Source organism: Alexandromys fortis, unplaced genomic scaffold (genome assembly GCF_014885135.2).
Source record: "Alexandromys fortis isolate MF-2015 unplaced genomic scaffold, M_Fortis_MF-2015_v1.1 scaffold_45, whole genome shotgun sequence".
In the NCBI taxonomy this organism is placed as follows: domain Eukaryota; kingdom Metazoa; phylum Chordata; class Mammalia; order Rodentia; family Cricetidae; genus Alexandromys; species Alexandromys fortis.
In genome coordinates this window covers 11154661-11177770 of record NW_026067926.1, presented here as the reverse complement: position 1 = coordinate 11177770, position 23110 = coordinate 11154661, and the positions used below count along the sequence as shown (strand labels likewise).

The following is a 23110-nucleotide window of genomic DNA, read 5'->3' as shown; positions in this document are numbered from 1 at the left end:
TAGCCAGAATCTGAAAATAACCCAAATGTACCTCTTTACATCTAGGATAAATGAACACCCTCCTTTTAAATATTTATGAATATCAGAAAATATCTTGGAATAACTTTAAGCAAGCAGGACAGAAGTTTGAGTCCCGTCATCTCTGCTTGTGAAGGCAGAAATGTTTTTTATTTTTAACCATTATCATTTGTTAAAGTATAACTCTGGCCCTTGATAAATTTAATTAAGAGGCCTGAGACCTGAGTCTCAGCAGTCCACCCTGAACCCACACCTAGCATCAGGAAAGGACCTCAAGCTGAAATAATACGACTCCCACCCAGAGCGGCCGTACAAATGGAAAAACTTGTAGGATAAGAACTTTAAACCTTGAAATATCCCCTACTTTCTTGGGAAAGCAGAAGAAACACAGCAAAAATGACAATTTTACTGAAAGCAGTTTACAGATTCAGTGTAAATGTCCATTAAAAATTATAGCAATATTTCTCACAGAACTCACATACCGATTTAATGTAAATGTTCATTAAAATTATAGCAAAACTTTTCACAGAACTCGAAAGAACAATCAACTTTATAAGAAAGAAATAAAAACTCAGGATAGCCTAAACAATTCTAAAAATCCTCTGAATGTATCACAATCTTTGATTTTAAAACTTTTCTACAGAACCACAGTACTGAAATTGTCTACCTTGGACATAAATTTATACGAAAGCAAACACATAAAGCAAACACATAAATTCCTCTTTTTTTGACTCTTACTCCTCTCTCCCTGATAAATTGATTAAATTCCTGTATGAATTTCTCTTCCTTTGAAAGTCCCATATCTTTTTGGATGACAGTGATCCTGCGCCTACCTCATTCTGCAGATCTGTACGAGTTCTACAGCCGTAGAATCTTCTTTTTTCTTCTTGTTGTTGTCCCGGGACCGCGCGTTGTCATCCGATAGTTGGCCGTGCTCCGAGTCACTGGTTTGGGCGCCACTGTAAACTGCTTTGGGTGGGTTACTTAGTCTAGGGGTTGTAACCCACCCTGCAGTCAGTTATTCCAGGGTCACAGAGAGGAACTATCTGGAAGATAATGGGCTAAGAGAGAAGAAGGAGGCCAAGCGGGGGTTCCTGTCAAAGCCTCCGTTTATTAGAGACAGAGTTACAGCTTATATAGGATAAGGAATTGGGGGGGGGGCCACAGGGGCCTGGACTCTTGCCGCGTGATTCACGTTGGTCACGTGGTTCACGTTGGTTCACGTTGGTCACATGGTTCACGAATGAATCCAGCAGCTGGAAGCAAGAGTGAGTGCACGCATTACAGCTGCATTTATAGTATAAGAGACCACGCCCAAGTGGGCCGGTATCTTAAAGGCTGTTGGCTGAAGGGGCTCCCTCAGTACCTCCCCCTTTTGTTTAAATAAGAGAGTTTCAAACCTAATATAAAACTGTGTACACTAGGAACAGATATCAAGTATAAAATTAGAATTACAACCAGCATAAACAATATTAAGCAAGGCACATATGCTAAATGTTTTAATAAACATTGTATTTTAAGGAGTCTAAGTCTTGTATTGGAAATGGCTTGGCTAGATCATAAGAGGATGGTAACTATCTAATCTTCAACCCCATTGAAGGCCTGAGAAGGGAGATAATATTACTTGAGTAGGCAGGAAATGCAATCAAGCAGCTTCCAAATTGTGCAGTAGATGACAGAGACAACTGGCTGCCTGAGCAATCACCCAAAGTCTGATTTGCAATGTTGAAGCAACCAACTTTGGCTAAGGCCTAGAGTAACTGACAGATCATTTTCAGAGTTAAATGAAAGGTATTATATAGACAAAATGGGCATGGAGAAAAGTAAAATATTTCCTTAAAATCTATCTTCTTTCTGTTGCATACGAGATGGCTCCTGACATGAGACAGACATTCTGAATTTTTTTAACAACATGCTTGGATTTAGAGAAGGGTAGCCATCGTCCATACATGTCCAGTTAATCAAATTTTACTGTGCAGATGATACAACATCATAAGTCAGATTTCTTTTTGCTTGTTGATTCTTTCTGGATATCATCTTTTCACTTTTAGGCATCTAGATGTTCAAGGTCTTTTGACTCTTTGAATATGGGTATTTTCCTGCAAAGACAAGAACAGAACCCTGCCCCAATCCTTAAGAGGATTGCTTACCACCTGTATGATTGGCACCTCTGTGGATGAGCTGTCATTTCTCTTTATCAAGAGGTTTCTCTTTTTCAAACCAAATCCTTATTAATTTTTATGGTGTCCATAGCTTTCCGTCTCCTGAGGAAAAAAGAGCACAACCCCTTCCCCAACGTAGCACATCTCCTGGTTTCCATTGTGAGTTCAGCACATCCTGAAATACACTGACTGATTTAATTCAGAAGTTTTTTTTTCTATTATCTAATATCTCTCTACTGCTGTTGTTTCTTTCTCATTAGCATTAAGAAAATTAAAAGTTAATAAAGCATTATGCAAGGTATTTCCCATCCCTTTCTGTTTGTTTAGCATATCCTTTATAGTTTAATTTGATCTTTCTATAACTGCCTGACCCGTGGGATTGTTTGGTCTACCTGTAATATGTTTTATATTATAATAAGCAAAAAAACCTGTTTTATTTTCTTAGACACATATGCTGGACCATTTTCTGTCTTTATTTGTACATGTATACCCATAATGGCTATAACATCTAATAAATGCATGATTACTGAATCAGCGTTTTCTGAACTTAAAGCAGTTGCCCACTGAAAGCCTGAATAAGTGTCAATGGTGTGGTGTACATATTTTAATTTTTTAAATTCTGTAAAGTGTAACACATTCATCTGCCAAATTTCATTTCTTTGAGTACCCTTTGGGTTACTCCCTGCAGGTAATGGTATTTTGTTACAGAAAGAGCAAGTAGGACATCTCTTTATAATCTCCTTAGCTTGTTACCATGCAGTAGAAAACTCTTTCTTTAAACTTTCATGATTGACATGTTTCTTATGAAATTCTGAGGCCGAGGCCAAGGCCTTCAGCACACTTCCAATCAATAACCAGTCAGTTTCTGTATTACTTTGTGCTTGACGACCTGGCAGACCCAAATGGGATCAGATGTGTGTTATGTATATAGGACAAAGCCTATTCCTGATTATGTCTTGAACTTGAATGAATAATGAAGTCAATTCTGTATCATCTGGTAAAATTCAGTGGTTTCAATCTGCAAGAGAACTCTTTCTGCATATTGTGAATTAGTAATTATATTGAGGGGTTCTTTAAAATCCCTTAGTACCATGAGAATAGCATATAACTATTGCTATTCTCTGCCTTTTGGATAAAATTATAAGGGCTTTGTTCTATCTTACTTAATTCTTCTGATTTGTAACCTGCCTTTCCTGATTTATGTGCATCAGTATAAAATGTATGGGCTCCAGTTATTAGTGTGCCATGTACAATTTGGGGAAGAATGCAAGTAGTTCTCTTTATGGGATTAATTCTGTAACTTTTGGGATAATTGCTCTTAATATCTCCCAAAAAATTAGCACAAGCTCTTTGCCATTGTTCATTGTCTTCCCATATTTTTTTTTAATTTCATCATTAGTAAAAGGCGCTATAATCTCTGCTGGGACTATACCTGCTAGTTGATGAAGTTTCAGATTTCCTTTTATAATTGAAAGACTTTTTCCACATCTTTTATTTTATGTTTTTAAATAAACATGTTTTACTTTTTAATATTTTCCACAGTTTTTTTTTACTTGGTTTATGTGGTAAAAAGATTTATTCTAAGATAATATCATCCCTCTGCTTTAAAATTCTTGTAGGGGAAATTCTGGAAGGTAATATGACTAGAATACAATTAAGATTTGGATTCACTTGATCTACATGTGCCTCCTGTAATTTCTCTTCAACCATCATCAATTCTTTTTCTGCTTCAGCTGTTAACTCCCGGGACTATTTAAATCTTTGCTACCATCTAAGGTTTTGTTTAAATGAATTATTATTATCAGACTAGAAATGCCTCCTTACAATCTTTGAAAGTCACTAAGGGTCCACAGTTGGTCTCCCCTAATTTGTGCCTTTTGTATTCTAATTTTTTATAAACCTATTTTGTAACGTTGGTAATTGACAGAATCTCCTCTTTGTATTTTTTTCAGGAGCAATTTGTAATCTCCATTTAGGCAAAACTTTCTTCTTCAAACATTCTTTCTAAAGTTTCTGCATTTGTGTCAGATAACAAAATGTCATCCATGTAATGGTAAATTATAGACTTAGGAAATTGCTTGCGTATTATTTCCAATGGTTGACTTACAAAGTATTGGTACAGGGTCGGGCTATCAAACATTCCCTGTTGGAGGACAGTCAATTAGTATCTCTTAGTAGGCTGAGAATTATTAGAAGTAGGCACTGTGAAAGGAAATTTTTCTCTGTCCTTTTCTTGTAAAGGTATAGTGAAGAAACAATCTTTTAAATCAATAACTATAAGAGGCCATACTTTTGCTAATAGTGAAGGGAGAGGAATTCCAGATTGTAGGGGGCCTGTAAGTTAAATAACCTTGTTGACAGCTCTTAGATATGTCACTATTTTCCATCTTCTATATTTCTTTTTAACAACAAATACAGGAGAATTTCAAGGGCGGGTTGATTCTTCAATATTGCAAGCTTCTAGTTGCTCCTGTACCAGGCCTCCATTGCCACACATTGCAATGAGTTTATTTAGCCATCCTTGTCAACTATCAACAAAACAAAAGCCAAGAGTTTATTTTCTTACAGTTTTATGGTAAAATGAACAAACAAACAAAACCAGTTTATCATCACACTAGATGCTTTAATTCTAGCAGAACACTAAATTCCTGTGGCTTTTTCTGCTAAGTGACCAGTCATAATTTAGAAGGAAAAAAATCATTGTGTTATTTTTAAAAATAAAGTACTTTGAAATCTAAGAGTCCATTTTATTATTCATATATCTTAATAGAACTACCTGGTTTTCTTTTTCAATATGATTTGGAATTATAAATGCTAATTTTATTTGAATGCTACTATCAGAAAGTTCAGTGCTTGAAAAATAAATTATTCCAGTTGCTTTCATTTGGATGTGTTAGTTAGAAATTACTTGCAATATCAATTTGATTTGCAAGTTTCTTTAGCTGAGTCTCTCCACACTGTAGTAATCTTCAGTGCAGTGTTAAGTAATATCTAGGGTTTTACTATACCAGTCTCTGTTATAGATGGGAAATTAGCATTTAGTGGTCTTCTACTCTGCAAAGTTTTTCTTCAAACATTAAATAGTGTTAAATTATCAAATTAGATAGTGTTAAGTTTATTTAATTATAAAACTTTCAAAAGCTTTCTTACTTATGCAAAACAAAACTTTCAGTAAAATTTGCTTTATAACTCTTGAATACCATGACAATCTTTGGAGAATTTGATCTTTTTAAACAAGGGAGAGATTCCTGACTTTCATTTCAAAGTCAGGTTGCTGTGGAGCTACTATCTTTGTTTGCTTAAATTTAAGCTTGGTTACCATGACAAAATGTATTTACTCAGCTAAAACCTAGCAGTGACAAATAGATACTTCTGGTCACTTGAATAATTTTGTTTGACCAATAGAAGTCCCAAATAAAAGTGACAATTTTTTTTATTTTAAATGGAAAATAATTGGTTAAAATTTATTTTTAATTTTTTTGGTTAATTAAAATAAAAAATTTTACATTAGTGCTAATTTTTTTAAACATACATATCTCTTAAATTTAATACTGAGTTTTAAACTAAAGGTGAGTGAGGATAAAGTAAATTTATCTTTGTAAAACAAGATTTTTCCTATAAAAAGTTACTGTTTATGCTCACCCATGTGTTATAGAACACTCTCCTCCAAGCATATCAGCCATCATTTTCAAAACAGTTGTGAGTACTTGTGAGCAGCCCCTATGTTTATGTTTATTGACTGATGAGTTCCCTCATAAAAGGAGGGGTTGATGTGGATTATTGTATCATCTTGGGATTCTCTCTGCTCCCTTCTGTACCTCCTCGTACAGTCCATTCCTATGACATTCTGACCCAGTTGCACATGGTCTTGTGGTTGCTAGAGAACACTGTGGAAGGGTAGTGGGGATTCCCTATACATTTTTGGAGAAGTGGGTATTTATGCTCTGTTAAGACTTTTGATGCTTTGGAGTTGAGTCTGTTTCTGTAAGTAACCCTGTATTCATGCTCAGTAGATAAACTCACTGTGTCCTCAAGCTGGACTCCAACCCCATTCATACTTTGGTTTGTCAGTGCCCTATAAGGAGTGGGTAGATGTTTTTAGTTTCTCCAGGGAAAGGGCTACTGTAAGATAAAATGTTAAGAAAACATTTTTACAGGAACCGTGCTATTTTCCTAGTTCTTTCTGGAAGAAATGCCTTTTATTTCTCTAGAAAACAAGCCATTTGACAAAACCAGTGAGCTCCCACCCCCTTTTGTGGCCCTCACTCTGCATATTGTACTTGCTCAAATTGAGTAACTAGTTTCTAATTGTTACTTTTTTATTAAATTTGGAGAATTTTCAAAAAACTTTAGACTTAAAGAATATTTGTTCATTGTGTTACTGTATTTCTTTTAAGTGGATAGAAAAGATAATAAGAGTAAAGAAGTAGGAAGTAGAGCGTAAAACCCAGGGAAAAGGGGATGCAGGGAATGCAAATGGCTTTTACTTCTAGATACATTGTCATATACAGGTAAGTGAATGGTAAGGAAGGTGAATTGATATAATTATACATTTTTATTTCTCTTTGTAAAAGGCTTTTCTTTTCATCTAAGAAGAAATAGTTAATTTGTTTCCTTGAATGTTTGTCTATATACAGGTTTTTCTTTTGAGTAAGGTTAGGTATAGAGGAAGAAGAGTTACTCTGATTCTCGTTTTATTTATTTATTATGAAGTGATCTTACTGCATAGAGTAGAATTGTAAAGGGAAATTAGGTTGTTGTAAGTGATGTGATATAAAAACATGGTGACTGATACTGTTGAGTGTGAGAATCATGGTGAGGGTAGAAAACCAGACATATCCAGATTGGATTGAATTAGAGTGAAATGGGGAAGGAGAGGAATTTTTAAAATTATTTGTTCATTTAACAAGTTAATTCATCTATATTTTATTATGATCATTGTTAAAAATAATACTAATACTGATCTCATAATTAAGGTTGAGTATATGAGTATGAGCATGTGTGTGTGTGTGCACGCGCACGTGCGTGTGCGTTTTGTGCCTACCTCACAGAGTGAACATGCTATGTTTTGCCAGACATGGATTGAACCCTTTTGAGGTAAAATGTGTTTAAATAGAAGTCAGACACAAATCTGAGGACATAAAGAGATTTATTAGCATATCTGTTCACAATGTTTTCTCTTTCAATTTCATGGCTTCAATTATATTTAGATACTACCTACAGTTCTTCATGTCCTGTGTCTGCAAATGGAAACCAGCAGTCTTTGTTTCTGGACTATAACTGGCATTGATAATTTCCATGCTAGAGTCAGCAAACTGTAGAGGTTGTTCTTTTGAAGTTGAGCCCTTATAGGGAATTACCAAGATTTTTTTTCTTGCTTTATTTTCGCTTTTATGCTCCCCACCCCCTGGGGAGTGTGCTGTCCCTCTTCAGTACTGCTTTTGGGTAAAGATTACAGACAAATCAAAAGATACACATATCAAAAGAGACTAGCAGTAGAATTCCTAAGCAAAAGGACTTCTGGCAGATAATGTTTGTATTTGGTGGATTTGTTTTCTCTCTTCTATAGGGAAATGATTATTTTACCAGTAAGTCTGGTGGTTTGGGTTTACAAATCTTAAGGAAATCAACAGAAATGTGTGTTAGTTTTGATAGGGACAAAGTATACCCAAGTTGGCTGGTTCCTTTGTTTTACTTGATTTTATGAGGTGTTTGTGGATCTTTTAGTTGTGTGCATTGTGCAGAGCTGCTGTAACAGCCTCCTTAGTCTGTTTGGACCAGATATCAGTAGATGGTGTAACTGTACTATTGAGAGAGTCTGGGTTGTAACATTAGAGTGACTGAATTATTATAAATTACATGGAACATCTCTATGTTTATTTATAAAAACCACCAATCTACGTAGACAGTTTTTAATTTTTAAAGGCCTTATTTTTAAAATGCATGAATTAAAAAACATAATTATTACCTATTTAGCATAGTGGAAGGAAATGAAATTAGAGGAAGTGAGTCTGACTTCATATTCTGTCATTTTGCAGTGACAGATAAAACTTAGTTATGATAGCACTGAAAGACTTAAGGGCACAGCAGAAAACAGAATTCAGTCAAAGATAGTTAAAATAAGAATGTTTTAATAAAAAGTCTTCTACATAATGAGCACAGTTCTGAATATGGCTAAAGAGAAGACTAGACAACTAGAGACTTGCAACAGTAGAAAGCTATTATCCTACCTGTGGCTTGAGGACCACACAATATTTTAAGAATTTGGTCATCACTGAAGCTGTGAAGGAATAATCATCTAGTGAAAACTGTAGTCTTAAAGGACCAAGTTGTTGCCAGAGAAATGGTACGCAGCAGATCCTGGGAAGTAGCATGGAAGAATTAATGTAAGTTTCTCCTCCTGAATTCTAGTTTCCTGCTTTTGGCTCCTGGTGTGGAATTCAATCTAAGCAGAAACCAGCTGTACTGTTGCTTAGGTGACACAGAATATAGGGCTTAGTTTCCCTGTGGTTCAAAGGAGAACAAAGAATGGGCCTGGAAGGCAAGAGTAGAGTAATCTGTACCAACCTCTTCTCATACATACAATCAGACTGTCTAGCTGCTGTACTTTTACATGCTCTGCCAAGCACCTGCCACACTGTTAGCACACAGCAGTAAATAAGTCTGAGATGGTATTTCATAATGACTAGCAACCCCTACAGCACCAGAATAAATCTAAAGTATGACTAGTCACATGACTTTGAACATCTAATTTTTTCATCTGTGAAATGAAGAAGACCCAGAATGGAGAATTATAATAAAGATTAAAGGAGACAATGTATATTAAGTATCTCACATTGCATTGGTATAGACAGTGGTGGGAATCACCATGACCATAATCCTATTGGTTAGTAAGAAGAATAAATAATACTAATCTAATCTTAGTCCCTTCCCTATCTCCAAGCCCCTCACAGACCCTTTTCCCTTTCAGATGTTCTGAATGGGATTCTTTTTTTTTTTGTCTCATGATAATCAAACTTTTTTGCATATTAGAGTCTATTATAAACTAGAGCTTTAGTTAGTTTAACATTTTGTTCACCCTTTTATGTTTTATGTTCAATAAACATTGAGTTAAATGATTATCTCCACTGGGCCTAAGATAGTAGGCACAGAAATAGAAAAACTGAAGTACTGAAATTTGTTTAGTTTCAATAGCATAGATGTGAACAAGAGGCTCAAAAAATAAAATACATCGTGTTTTTACAGTTCACTTGGGAACACACCACAGTAAGTACTCTTTGAAATTTGACATGTGTATGGCAGTTCTGTGAGTTTGATTTGAGGGTGCATATATGTTTTTCTTTTGGGGTACATAGGGAAAAATGAAGTAAAACCTCATTGACGTAATTGAACTTGATAACATCTCCTGGTTGCACTGCTGATGATTCGCTGTGGTTTTGGTGGTTTGTAGAACTCTGTAAAGCACGTTAGACTTGTAAACATATTCAAACAGAAACTTTGATCAGGATTCAACTTTGAACCACAAAGAAAAGATGAATTTAAATAAATGCAGCCTTGGGTATAACTTTATCAAACCAACTAATGTTTTTTTTAAGTCATATATATTTCATATGTTACTTAGAGAAAGCTATAGTGTTCTTAAAATTAGCTTCAATATATAGTCATAGTTTGTGAAAAAGCTGTTTCAAATAATGCATGTGTACTGGCATTAGGAGAATATAGGTAATATTTAGAAGTACACTATTACAGAGATGGTTTTATTTGTGATTCACAACTCAGCTTCACTCTTCTACTTAGGTTATTGTAGTGGTATGGAAGTTGGCATTTAGTTGCCTATAGCTTTGCTGACTTGGAAACTGTGCATGCAGAACATTGGCTGTCTACCTGGAAGCAAGATTTCAAAAGAGCTACACACTATGTAGGTGAAATAAATAATCGCACCAATGCTTGTAAAACTCAAAATTTATACCTGCCATATACTGTGTGCTCATTATGTTTGATAGACACCCACCAGTTTTAGGTAAATATATAAAAACAAAATTTTTACTACTCTTATAAACTAAAAACAGAATGTTTTTGCTTCACTGGGTGTTGTTTGCAGTAACTAAAGCATTTCTAGTTAGCTCTGTGATAAGTAAATAGGTTACATGCTTTAGGTTCATTTATATTCTCTCATTTTCTGCTTCATTTAAATGAGAAAAAAATTAAACCATAGTTATACAAGGGAAGGCACTCAGTGTTTATTACTTTCGGTCCTATACATTTGTGGACCTTGGTGTTATAATATTTTTCACTAATATCTACTTTTAGTCTATTAGTCATTAAATTGATGAGCTGTATTATACTTAAATTTTGAGAAATAGAACTATTTCATATTGTTTAAAATATTTTAGTAATTGCTCCAATTTTTAAAGCATAAGAAAAAAGATAATCTGTAGCCAAAATGTGTTTATATTTGTGATGTTTATATTGAATCATTCCTAACGTGTTTTAAGTACTAGTTTTTTTTCTTCAAGTAAAAGAATTGGGTAGCTGGGCATGATGGCACAACCTATAATGATCCCAGCTCCTGGGATGCGGTGTCAGTAGGATCAGCAGTTCAAGATTTGAGGCCAGCTTGGTCTGCTACACAAGGCCCTGTCTCACCCTCCCCTAATGAAAAGCAGTATGCATATTTGTGTTAGTATGGCACCTTTTCGTTCTTAATGAAGCGTTTTGCTTTTCTGATAACTGATGGTGTCTAGGAACATTCCTTGATTTCAAGGCACACTCCCAAGTCTATACTAAAGTTTACAATACAGTGACTGAAGAGGAACAAGCCAGCTTCTATAACAAGGGTCTTTTGTGACAAACATGTAGAAAGTTAGCTGCTGATCTTCGTGTGTGGAGTGCACTTTACCAAGGGTTGGTTTGCACTTTACCTGAGGGTTTTCATCAGCAGTGAAGTAAAATGTCTGTACAATTACTCCTTCTCATTGTGTGCTTTTTCTATTCTGTCATGTCTTAAGCTGTCACATGGTCCATACATTTTTTTAAAAACTGATCTCTTTTCTCTCTGTTTCAGCTTAATGTTGATGTTCCTTGTGTTTAGTTTTGCCAACTCTATCATCAGTGGCTCGTCTTTTTAATGTGCTTTTGCAATGAGAAGTATAGAATCTGAATGGTGACATTGATATTTTTTTAAATTTAGAATAAAAGTACTTTCATCCATTAAAACATTATTTTTTGTTCTAGAAAAAAATGTTAGTTCACCGAAGAGATCTTCATGTTTCCTTTAAAAATTTCTATGTTTTCCTATCATTATTTAACAAGTTTCAAAGTAGACAAAATACAGAAGCATGTAGAGGAATAGATTGCCATTTGACAGTTTAGATAATGGCTGTGACATGTCTTAGTGGCAGTTCTGCCTTCATGAGCTTCGGTAATGCTGCCACACCACAGATTTGAAACATTTAGACTAGGTATTTGTTCTGAGTAATGTCACTATATTTTTTAATGATATGAGTCTTTAGAAAGTGTAGTTTGAGCCATTTATTATTTCTACATGGGATATAGAATATAGCACAACTAAAGCACAAATCTAAAATGTTTGGTTGACATAAAAATACTAGTTATTTTGTATTCTTATCGAAAGGCAGCTTTGGATAATAGTGTGATTTTTATAAAAGTAAACTTTTAAAATGATAATTCTGAAACTTATTTGGAACTCAGAATTAAATTTATATTTCACAAGTATGAAATACAGTATTTTCTTTTGGGAGTTCCAATCATTCACCCCAGTTCACTTATCTCTCAGTCCCTCCATATCTGCCCCTCACTCTTCTAGTGTTCTCCTCAAAGGAAATCTAAAAAAGAATAAAAATAAGATAAGAATAAAAAATAATAAAAAAGAAAAACATTTCACGCTTCCATCTTTCCCACTCTCCATTGCCTTTTCATTCATCTTAGTGGAATTGGGAGCTTCTGTGTATCATGGAGTATACTCGTTTGTCCAGACAGCTTTCCTTGCAAATGTTCTTTGTGTAAGGAGTTGCTGGTCAGATTCATGGCCTCTGGCTTTGGTATACCATCATTACTGGACCCCTACTGACATTCCTCTGTGATGTCCTGCTGTTGCCCCAATCATAGAGATCCTGTGGCTGTAGTTCCACACGATCTATCTCTTCACACACTCCAGCAAGCCATAGACCGAATAGATGTGATTGTGCCAACTCCAAGTGTTGTAAGAAGGCTGCTTGGTCGTTCCAGCCACTTGCCAGCTCAGACCCGAAAAACTACGCAGAAACTGTATTAATTAAATAACTGCTTGGCTTATTAGCTCTAGCTTCTTATTGGCTAGCTCTGACATACTATTTTAACCCATCTTCATTAATCAGCATATCGCCAAGTGGCTGTGGCTTACCAGGTAAAGTTCCGTCCTGCATCTGTCTCTGTTGGGGCTACAAGGCTTCTCCTGACTCTGCCCTTCTTTTCCAGCATTCATTTTAGTTTTCCCTGCCTAGCTCTACTCTACCCTATCACGGGCTCAAGATAGTTTCTTTATTTACCAATGGTATTCACAGCATACAGAGGGGAATCCCACATCATCCAAGCTCCGGATGTGTGCCTTGTGGCAGCTGAGTTGTTCAGTGCAGGCCACTGGAACTACTCTCAGGTGGGTAACGGGGCCAGCTTTCCCATGTTGGGGTCATCCCAGGACCAGGGAGGTTGTTTAGAGGGTCAGCTCTCCTCAGGGAATAGGAGCAGGCTAGTCCAGGCCAGTGAAGGGTGGGGCATGCTCAGCAGGGCCCTCATACTTCAACACAAGGTTTGCATGGGCCCCTGTGGTAACACAGGCAATGGACATTCACACAGACCCCAGGTGCTGCAGAATCAAAGACCTAGATGTGGTCATTGCCAGCAGCTTGGGGCTGGATGTCACCATGACCCAAGGTGACAGTGCAGGCCTCTCAGATCTGGATGGGCCCAGCAACAGCTTAGTTCTTGGGCTCCAACCTGGCCTCATGTGGCAGTTCAGGCCCTGGAAATCTGCACTGCCTTTGATACTCTACAAACCTCAACACAGATTCTGGCTGTGGCAGGGACATGGACACAGAAAGCCTTGCCCCCTACCACAGCTTGGGCCCAGACAACTCCATAGCCACAGGTGGCAGCGTGGGCCACTGAGGTTGGCATGGTCCTGGCAGTGACATGTCCCTCAAACTCCAACATGGCCCCAGGTGGTGCCTCAGAGGCTGGGAGTACTTTTGCTTTTGGTGGCAACGTGGGCCATGGACACCACTACAGAGCCAGGTTGCATTAGAATCACAGAACCAGATATGGTTCTCAGTGGCATCCCAAGCCTGGGTGTCACCATGCCCTCATTGCCCAGGCCAATGAGTTCAGCATTGTCCTTGCTGCAAGGTAGCCCTGGGACAACAGCATGACCCAAGATGGTGGCCCAAATCTCAATCATGTGCCCGACTTTCAATGGTACAATGGTGTTCTGTTTTTATGATCAACTCTTTCAGCTTCCACATATGAATGAGAACATGTGGTACTTTTCTTTCTGTGTTTTGTTTGTTTCAGTTGACATGTCTTCTAGCTCCATTCATGTTATTGCAAAAGACAGTATTTCATCCATTTTCATGGCAGAATTATATCTTCTCATGTATATCCAATACATTTCTTTATCTTACCATAAATGGAAATAAAGATTGACTCATTCTTACTTTGAATAACAATTCATGGGAATGCAGATAGCTCTGATAAACTTACTTAAATTCCCTTGGACCTATATCCAGTAGTAGAATAACTGGCTCATGTAGAAATTTCATGTTTACTTTTGGACAGACACTCCATACTATTTTTCTTAATTTCTGTGCTAGTTTACTCTCTCAACAATGGTGTATATAAAATTGCCTTTTCTTGTATCTTCATTAGAAAATTTTATTATAATTTCTCTTTGTTTTTGAGAATTTTATACATGTAAATAATAAAATGATTATTTTTTTGTTTTTTTTTATTAATTTATTTATTAAAGATTTATGTCTCTTCCCCACCACGGCCTCCCATTTCCCTCCCCCTTCTTCAACCAAGTCCCCCTCCCTCGTCAGCCCAAGGAGCAATCAAGGGTTCCCTGCCCTGTGGGAAGTCCAAGGACTACCCACCTCCATCCAGGTCTAGTAAGGTGAGCATCCAAACTGCCTAGGCTCCCACAAAGCCAGTACATGGAGTAGGATCAAAGACCTATTGCCATTGTTCTTGAGTTCTCAGTAGTCCTTTGCTGGAGAGGTTGTGGAGAAAGGGGTATACTAATCCATTGCTGGTGGGAATGCAAACTTGGGCAACCACTTTGGAAAGCAGTGTGGCAGTTTCTCAGGAAATTCGGGGTCAACCTACCCCTGGACCCAGCAATACCACTCTTGGGAATATACCCAAGAGATGCCCTATCATACAACAAAAGTATATGCTCAGCTATGATGGGGGAGAGTCTTCTGTTCTGTGTTAATTTCATTGGTTAAATAAAGAGACTGCCTTGGCCCTTTAATAGGACATAACATTAGGTAGGTGGAGTAAACAGAACAGAATGCTGGGAGAAAGAAGCTGAGTCAAGGAGTTGCCATGATTCTCCTACCGGACACAGACGCAGGTTAAGATCTTCCCTGGTAAGACACCTCATGGTGTTACAGGGATATTAGAAATGGGTTTGATCGATATGTAAGAGCTAGCCAATAAGAGGCTGGAACTAATGGGCCAGGCAGTGTTTAAAAGAATATAGTTTCCGTGTAATTATTTCGGGTAAACCTAGCCGGGTGGCAAGAAGCAGCCCGCTGCTCTCCTTACAACACAACTATGTTCATAGCAGCATTGTTTGTAATAGCCAGAACCTGGAAACAACCTAGATGCCCTTCAATGGAAGAATGGATGAAGAAAGTATGGAATATATACATATTAGAGTACTGCTCAGCAGTAAAAAACAAGAACTTCTTGAATTTTGCATGCAAATGGATGGAAATAGAAAACCCTATCCTGAGTGAGGTAAGCCAGACCCAAAAAGAGGAACATGGGATGTACTCACTCATATTTGGTTTCTAGCCATAAATAAAGGACATTGCGCTTATAATTAGTGATCCTGGAGAAGCTAAATAAGAAGGAGAACCCAAAGAAAAACATATAAGTCCAACAAATGATAATGTTAAATATAGCAGATCTAACAAACACAATTCCACTGCACAATTACTTTATTTTCATCATCCAATAGAATGCTTTCCAAAATAAATTGTTAGGCTATCAAGCAAGTCTTCTCAAACTTTTGAAGACTTAAATCATACTATGAATCTTCTCTGCACAATAAAATAAACAGAAAATCAAGAGGAGAACTTTAGAAGTTATAAAGATAGAAATTAAACAGTGTTTTGGGACAAATAAAAGATCAATAAAAAGTGGGAACAGTCTTAAATTTCTTTAAACAGATTTAAATCGAAATACAGTGTACCACAACCCATTATGTATAATAGAACCTCAACTGAAAGGATAGTTTATAGCAGTAATCATGTGAATCATTAAAAAAATATTTCAAACAACTTAATGATACAGTTTAAGGATAAATAAAGCAAGAATAAATTAACACCAAAATCAGAAGGAAGAAATAAGAAAATTCAGAGAAAAAAATAGACACTGAATGAACACAAAGGATCAGTAAAAGAAATACTGATTTAAAAAAAATTACTTATTATGTATACAATATTCTGTCTGCATATATGCCTACAGGCCAGAAGAGGGCACCAGACCTCATTACAGATGGTTGTGAGCCACCATGTGGTTGCCAGAAATTGAACTCAGGACCTTTGGAAGAGCAGGCAATGCTCTTACCCACTGGGCCATCTCTCCAGCCCAAAATACTGATTTTTGAAAGATAATAAAGTCAACAGCATCTAGCTTGATATGAGAAAAAAATGGAGAGAAGATCCAAATAAATACACCAGAGATAAATTAGGGACCTACAATTTATACCAAAGAAATAAAAGGATCTTGAGTGACTGCTATTAAGAACTTTAAAAAACTTTTCTTAATATTATTTATACATTAGTAAATTGGAAAATTTAGAGGAAATGCATTTTTCTCGACATACAAAAATTGAACCATGCGGAATACCTGAATATATCAATAACCTTCTCTAAAAAGAAAAGCCCAAGATTGGATGATTTTGCTGTTGAATTGTAACCAAATTTTAAAGAGAGAAAAAAAAAAGAGTGTCACTTGATTTCAGAGTATTGAAAGGGAGAATTTCCACACTGATTACATTGGCTATACCCATTTCCATCTTTATGTGTCTTATTTCTTTATATTACTTACTCCCCTTTTAAGGACTTTATTTTTGTTATTTTAAAACTTTATTTCTTTTTTATGACTGTCTAAACATTCTCTTTGATCTCCCAAGTCTGTGTACATTTTTAAACACTATAACCCATGTAAAGCTTTTTTCCCATCTGAATCTCTCTATATTGTGTATCTGCATCTTTTTCTAACCTCTTGAGCCTTTTAAACTGTTGAATGGCATGGCTACGACCCAAGCCTCTGCTTCAGCAGCTGGCTTCTTCCTGCTTGGTTTCCCAAGAACCTAGCTTTATGACAGAGGTACTGTGGTGAGAACCTTGTTTACCACCCCACCTCTGGGAAGTTTTTGGGCTCATGCTGCCATTGAGGTAGTATACTGCCCAGATCTCATAAGCCCCAATTAAGTGTTCAGTAATAGGGCCTCTTAAAAGAACCACCTCGTTTTTGCCACTAGCATTGAGTCAGGAAGCCATCTCTTAAAGGACCATGTTTCTGTTTCCTTTAGCAGACAGCCTACCTGAGAAAAGTCAGTTACCAAAAAGCCATGTTTTATTTTCGTGCTGTTGGGATAAAGGAAGGGTGGATATGGGAGCAGGGAAGTATATATCCTAATTAAGGGAGCTATCTTAGGGTTGGCAAGAGACTTGACTCTAGAGGGGCTCCCAGGTGTCCAGGGAGATGTCCCCAGTTAGTTCCTTGGGCAGGTGAGGAGACGGAACCTAAAATGGTCCTATCCTATAGCCATACCGATGAATATCTTGCATATCACCATAGAACCTTCATCTGGCGATGGATGGAGATAGAGACAGAGACCCACTGGAGCACCGGACTGAGCTCCCAAGGTCCAAATGAGGAGCAGAAGGAGGGAGAAGATGAGCAAGGAAGTCAGGATCGCGAGGGGTGCACCCACCCATTGAGACAGTGGGGCTGATCTATTGGGAGCTCACCAAAGCTAGCTGGACTGGGACTGAAAAAAGCATGGGATAAAACCGGACAGTCTAAACATGGCGGACAATGAGGGCTGATGAGAAGCCAAGGACAATGGCACTGGGTTTTGATCCTACTGCATGAACTGGCTTTGTGGGAGCCTAGGCTGTTTGGATGCTCACCTTCCTAGACCTGGATGGAGGTGGGTAGTCCTTGGACTTCCCACAGGGCAGGGAACCCTGACTGCTCTTCGGACTGGAGAGGGTGAAAGGAGTGGGGTGAGGGGGAGAGAATTAGGGGAGGGGGAGGGAAATAGGAGGCGGGGAGGAGGCGGAAATTTTTTTCAATAATAAAAAAAAAAGAACCCCCTTTTAAAGTTTTGTTAGGTTTGGACTGGAGAATTGGCTCAGTAATTAAGAGCACTGACTGTTCTTACAGAGGTCCTGAGTTCAATTCCCAGAAACCACCTGGTGACTCATAACCATCTGTAATGAGATCTGGCACCCTCTTATAGCCTGTAGGCATACATGCAGATAGAACATTTTATACATAATAAATAAATCTTAAAAATAAAAAGCTTTGTCAGGCCTTTGTGGAAAATCTAGCCCTACATTGGGCACCATTTATAGGCAGAAGTTTCTCTCCCACCTGCCAGTTCCCAAATAAGCAACATGGAATCTCAATATTAATTACAAATGCTTGGCTGATAGCCCAGGCTTATTACTAACTAGCTCTTGCAACTTAAGTTAACCCTTTTCTATTAAATCTATGCATTGCCATGTGGCTCATGGCTTTACCTGTCCTCCAACATGCCTGACTCCCTCTGTGTCTCTTGCGAACTCCACTGACTCTGCCCTTCTTCTTCCCAGCATTCTCAATATGGCTGTCCCACATATACTTTCTGTGTGGCATTATCTCTTTGCCTTTAATATTTAACAGCCTGATTACAAAGTGCCTATTTGGATACCCGTGAGCTTTAAATCTGGATGCTCATACTTTTCTGAACATTGGATTTTTAAAAATATTATTTAAATGAATATAACTCTTCTATGCATTTCTTTTATTTTTCTATTATAGCAATATTGCTATTATTTCTTAGGCTTATGGTGTTTTATGTTGAACTTGTATTCCTTCTTTACTTCTTTCTCTTCTTCCCTTTCTTCCATCTACTGCTTAGTCTAGCCCGTCATTAAAGCTCTCAGCTATATTTGTTATTCATTGAGTTCTTTATCTCCAAAATTTGTTCTTTTACATGATCTCTGTATTTTTAATGAATTCTTTTAGATCATGAATTGCTTTTGTAATTTTGTTGATTTGTCTGTAATTTCTTGTGTCTTGCTAAATTATCTTAGAATTATTCATTTTAATTATTCATGTAGTCTGGCAGTTTTCCTTTTCCTCCTGTTTGTTGCCAGAGAACTTTTATGATGTTAATTTGAGTTTTTAAATGTTTCTTTTGTTCTTACTTTGATATTTGTCTGAAGGATTGGTTGCTTTTACTAATTTAATAAGGTGGCTTTTTAAGAAAATTTTTTTATGTATATGCTTCTAGAGTGTTGGTTGAATAGGATATGTGGACATTGGCTAAATAATGGTTGAAATAGTGTAGTAATTGTGTATCCTAACCAGTAATGGTTAATGGTGGTCATGGCTGTGTGTTTCTTTGCTCTCAGTTGGAGGGGTTTGTGGGATTACTCCATTAGCTGTGATGAAACTGTTAGGCAGAGTGGTTTTCGCCAATGGCTGTGTGTGTGGCATGTCAGATTTGTGGGTCATTTGTCTGTAATGCAACTCTAGTGGTGTTGGAAAGGTATATCACAGTATACATGACAGTGTGGGTGGAATGCTGTGAGTGCCCAAGGGCCACAGGCAAGGAGATAAGTACTTACTTACTAAATTGAAGTTTATTGTGTTCATTCAAAAGGCTCAGGATCCAAGTTGCTCAGTGTAGGTTTTTAGCTTTTTCCTGGGATTAAAGGTAAAGCCACCCAACCACTTCTTGGTCTTGGCAGGGCTATATGCATGCTTCCTGAGGTTATGTAAGGGTGGGCAGGAGCCACCAGCTGTTCCTTGAGGCTGTAAGATGGCATCCTGGCAGCTCCCAGGGGGGAAACTGGCAAGCTGATCCATTTGGTAGAAAGGCTGCCTAGCAGTGTGTGGAACCCTTAGGTTAATGGGAAGTGTCACGCAGGTACTGTTTCAGGAGGTGGGCTGAGTATCCTGGTGTTGCCAGATGATGAGTGTGATCACAAAAGAGCTACTTTCTGATTAGTTGGGTAGACAGGACCTCCTGGTTGGTTTATGTGTGTTCCTTTGACATGTTAAGTGTGACCGAGCCATGCTTACCTAGAGCTTAGCTTCTAACTGTTTATGTAGCTGAGGATGACCTTAAAATTTTTTAGCATCCTGCCACTATCTTTTAACTTTTTTTTTTTTTTTTCCAAGACAGGGTTTCTCTGTAGCTTTGGTGCCTGTCCCAGAACTAGCTCTTATAGACCAGGCTGGCCTCGAACTCCCAGAGATCCGCCTGCCTTTGCCTCCCGAGTGCTGGGATTAAAGGCGTGAGCCACCACGGCCTGGCTATCTTTTAACTTCTGGGATTTAAAATGTGTACCACCATGCTGAATTGTCTTATGTGTTGACGAGAACTTTATGTATGCTAGGCAAGCATTGTACCAACCGAGCTATATATTCAGCACCAGCCTTCCCCTCTTTCCAACTTTTTAGAACAGTGTCTCATATATATCGGATTTGACTAGAACTCATTATGTAGCCGAAGATGTTAATTTCTGGATTTACCCTTTTATGGACCACAATTTGCTCTAAAATACAGACCTAAATGTGGACTCCTGGTACATCATTCCTTTGTTATAATTATGTAGAAAACTTCTTTTCCAAAGTCTCTAATATTGTTGTTATTAGAATTACACAAAAAGATATTCTATTAGCTTCCTATGGCTTTTCCTGTATCTGTTTTTATTTTGAAATAAGAGAGAATTTCATCTTAAGAACTGCTGCTTTTTGATCATTTTGATCCTATAGAAAGTAGCTGAAAATGATGACATGCTGATGCTTAAGAATTGATTTGAAGCCAACTTTTAGCAAGTACAGGGATAACAGTCCATTTGGAGTGAATTGGTTAAGGGAAATGGCCTGCAGTAGAAAATGCTACAGTAGAGAGGGTCTAAATGTAGTGAACAGAGAGGAAAGACACTACACTCTTAAGGTTTAATCAACTTCTAGGATTACAGTGGCTTCTGAGTAAGCCACTTTTCATTTGTCTGAACTCAGAATGTAAGGGAAGATGGGATCGATTTTATAAACAAGCAGCAGGACTTCTTTATCCCAAAATCTCTCAACCTGTTTTCATTATTATTGCCTATTTCTAGCCAGGAAGCTCTGGAGACATCTTTTGTGTGTGGGATGATTTTCCTAGATATTTTAATACCAAAAATGTACAGCACATCTCCTTTATACAGTGTATTTATTATGCTGTATAGCTTTTCATTAAGACCTTTTGGAGGGGGAGGTCTCAAGGTCTCAAGAATCAGTCTTATTTGTTTAGGGGCAATGGTACCTCCACTAAGAACACTAGCTATGACTACAGATACGGTTTTTGACATTAGTGTAGAACTAACTGAAAGAGTAATGTTGATTGATCAGATGAGTCAGTGAAGTGGGAGAATATTTGGTGGTAAGCTATCCCAGTGCAAGTGTGCTTGTGTTAATAAACCCATTTATCTTTGACCAATGCGTCTTGGAAATGAGACATCAGCATTTATTTGATGGTATCTTTGTAAAAGAACGATTGAAGTACAGTCACATGATATAGTACAGTTTTTCAAGCTTATAGATAAGAATGAAAATTAGTAGATTATGGCCTATCCCTTAAGTAATTTTTAGTTACATATAATGACTATTTTCACTTATCTGTTATAGATTCTGTTGGTAAACGTGAGAAAACATCAGATTTAGAAAAGTCATAGTAATGAGAGGAATGGTGATTAAGCTAGTGATATCCACAGTCATCAAGAAGCTTTGTCATACTAAAATAAGGACAGAATTAAAATATTACAGCTAGATCTCCAGAGTGAGTCCTATACAGACAGCGTGCAGAGAATGGTCCTACCAGTCTGAAGTAGAGGAGAATCTCGGGGATTTAGGTTATTAGTCTTAATGTCTTAAACTGTATTAGTGTCTTTAGAATCCATATTGCATGCTCATTAAGTCACAGCCTAAAGTTATTACTGCAATACTCCACTTAAGGCCATAGGAAGCAACTGTATAAATGTAATAATTTTATCTATTAACTTTATCTAATGTAACTTTGTGTAGTTTCATCACAGCCATGTTTTGGGTACTGGTTCATTCTCTTAAGTGGATATAGTATGTTTGGATTTTCTTTAGAAAGAAATAAATTTCAGTAGAAAGAAGAAATTACTTTCTGAATGATGTTGTAAGAGATAGTAATAATAAACACAGCCCTTTTTTGAATGATAAAGGTGGTGCCTCTTCTAAACTAGCAATCACCAAATTATAGCCCACTGAGACTGTCCTCTTAACAGCCTGATTCTGAACTGTTTTTCATATTTTTAGAGATTTTTAAAGGAAAAATAAGCAAGAAAGCAAACAAACATAAAAGATTATGCTATAAAGATCATATTTGGCTTGCAAAGCCTAAACTCTGTTCCATTACAAAAAGAGCTTTACAACAACTAGTAAAATGTTGGGATAGTGACCAAATAGGTAACACATTAAGATTTTTTGCAACCTTTCCTTTTGCTGCTGCAGCTATTTCCATGAGTATGCTCAGCCTTTCAAAAGAGGTTTGCCTTTTATGTTTTCTGCTGAGACAAAAAGGAGGTCTGCTTGAACCCCAGTAAGACCAATAAAATTGCCACTGCTAGTTCCTACTAGCAGATCTGGAAGCGGATCAAAGGCGGACTGATCATCTGTAAGTCTGCTACTGTCTGTTCTCGGGCTTGACGCCAGGAAAATACACCTGGGCTAGAGGAATGGTGTGTGGGCATAGCGAAAGGATGCTTGTGCTTGAATTGCCGAGAAGGTGACTTGGATGAGAAGGATCGGCTCCTGCAGTGTCTTCTCAGGAGATAATATGAACTTGAGATTAACCACTGCATATATCATAACCTTTAGGGAATATGTTTAAAAACAAACAAACAAAAAAACAACAAACAAAAAACCGAGCACCACCACCACCACAACGAAAACAAGTCGATTCTTACAACCAATCTCTGCCATAGGTACCACATATAACAGCAGAGAAAAAGAGGCCATGGATTTGAATGAGAAAAAAGTGAGGAGGAATATATGGGAGAAATATAAATTCAAAAACAATTTTTAAATTACACAAAAACCATTTAAAGAGAATGATCAAGAAATAAAGCTTCCCTTTCATGACGTCCCTCACATTTTCGCATAGACTGACCTTAGTGATATGTAACATCAGTCAGTCATTAAAATAAAACAAGCCTTTAAAAAAGATTTTTTTTGCAACTAATAAACTTAAACTCAAGGTTTATAAGAAAAAACATAAAAAGTGAATTATACAGGAAACTTTAGGATTTTTATTAAAAATATAATAGACCTATTCAATATTAGAGTTAAAAACCTTGTAGAAAATGACCATTACAAGGAATTAGTTAAGTAAAAAGAAGAGACTT

General features: G+C 37.1%; 2 protein-coding genes across 6 annotated transcripts in view; one reads left to right on the top strand and one right to left on the bottom strand.

The window, feature by feature from the left end:
• The window catches only part of Cyp2r1 (cytochrome P450 family 2 subfamily R member 1), a 700872-nt gene that overhangs the window by 601826 nt on the left and 75936 nt on the right, over positions 1-23110 (bottom strand). The window lies entirely within an intron of this gene.
• The window catches only part of Pde3b (phosphodiesterase 3B), a 141033-nt gene that overhangs the window by 69934 nt on the left and 47989 nt on the right, over positions 1-23110 (top strand). The gene's annotated exons all lie outside the window — the stretch shown is intronic.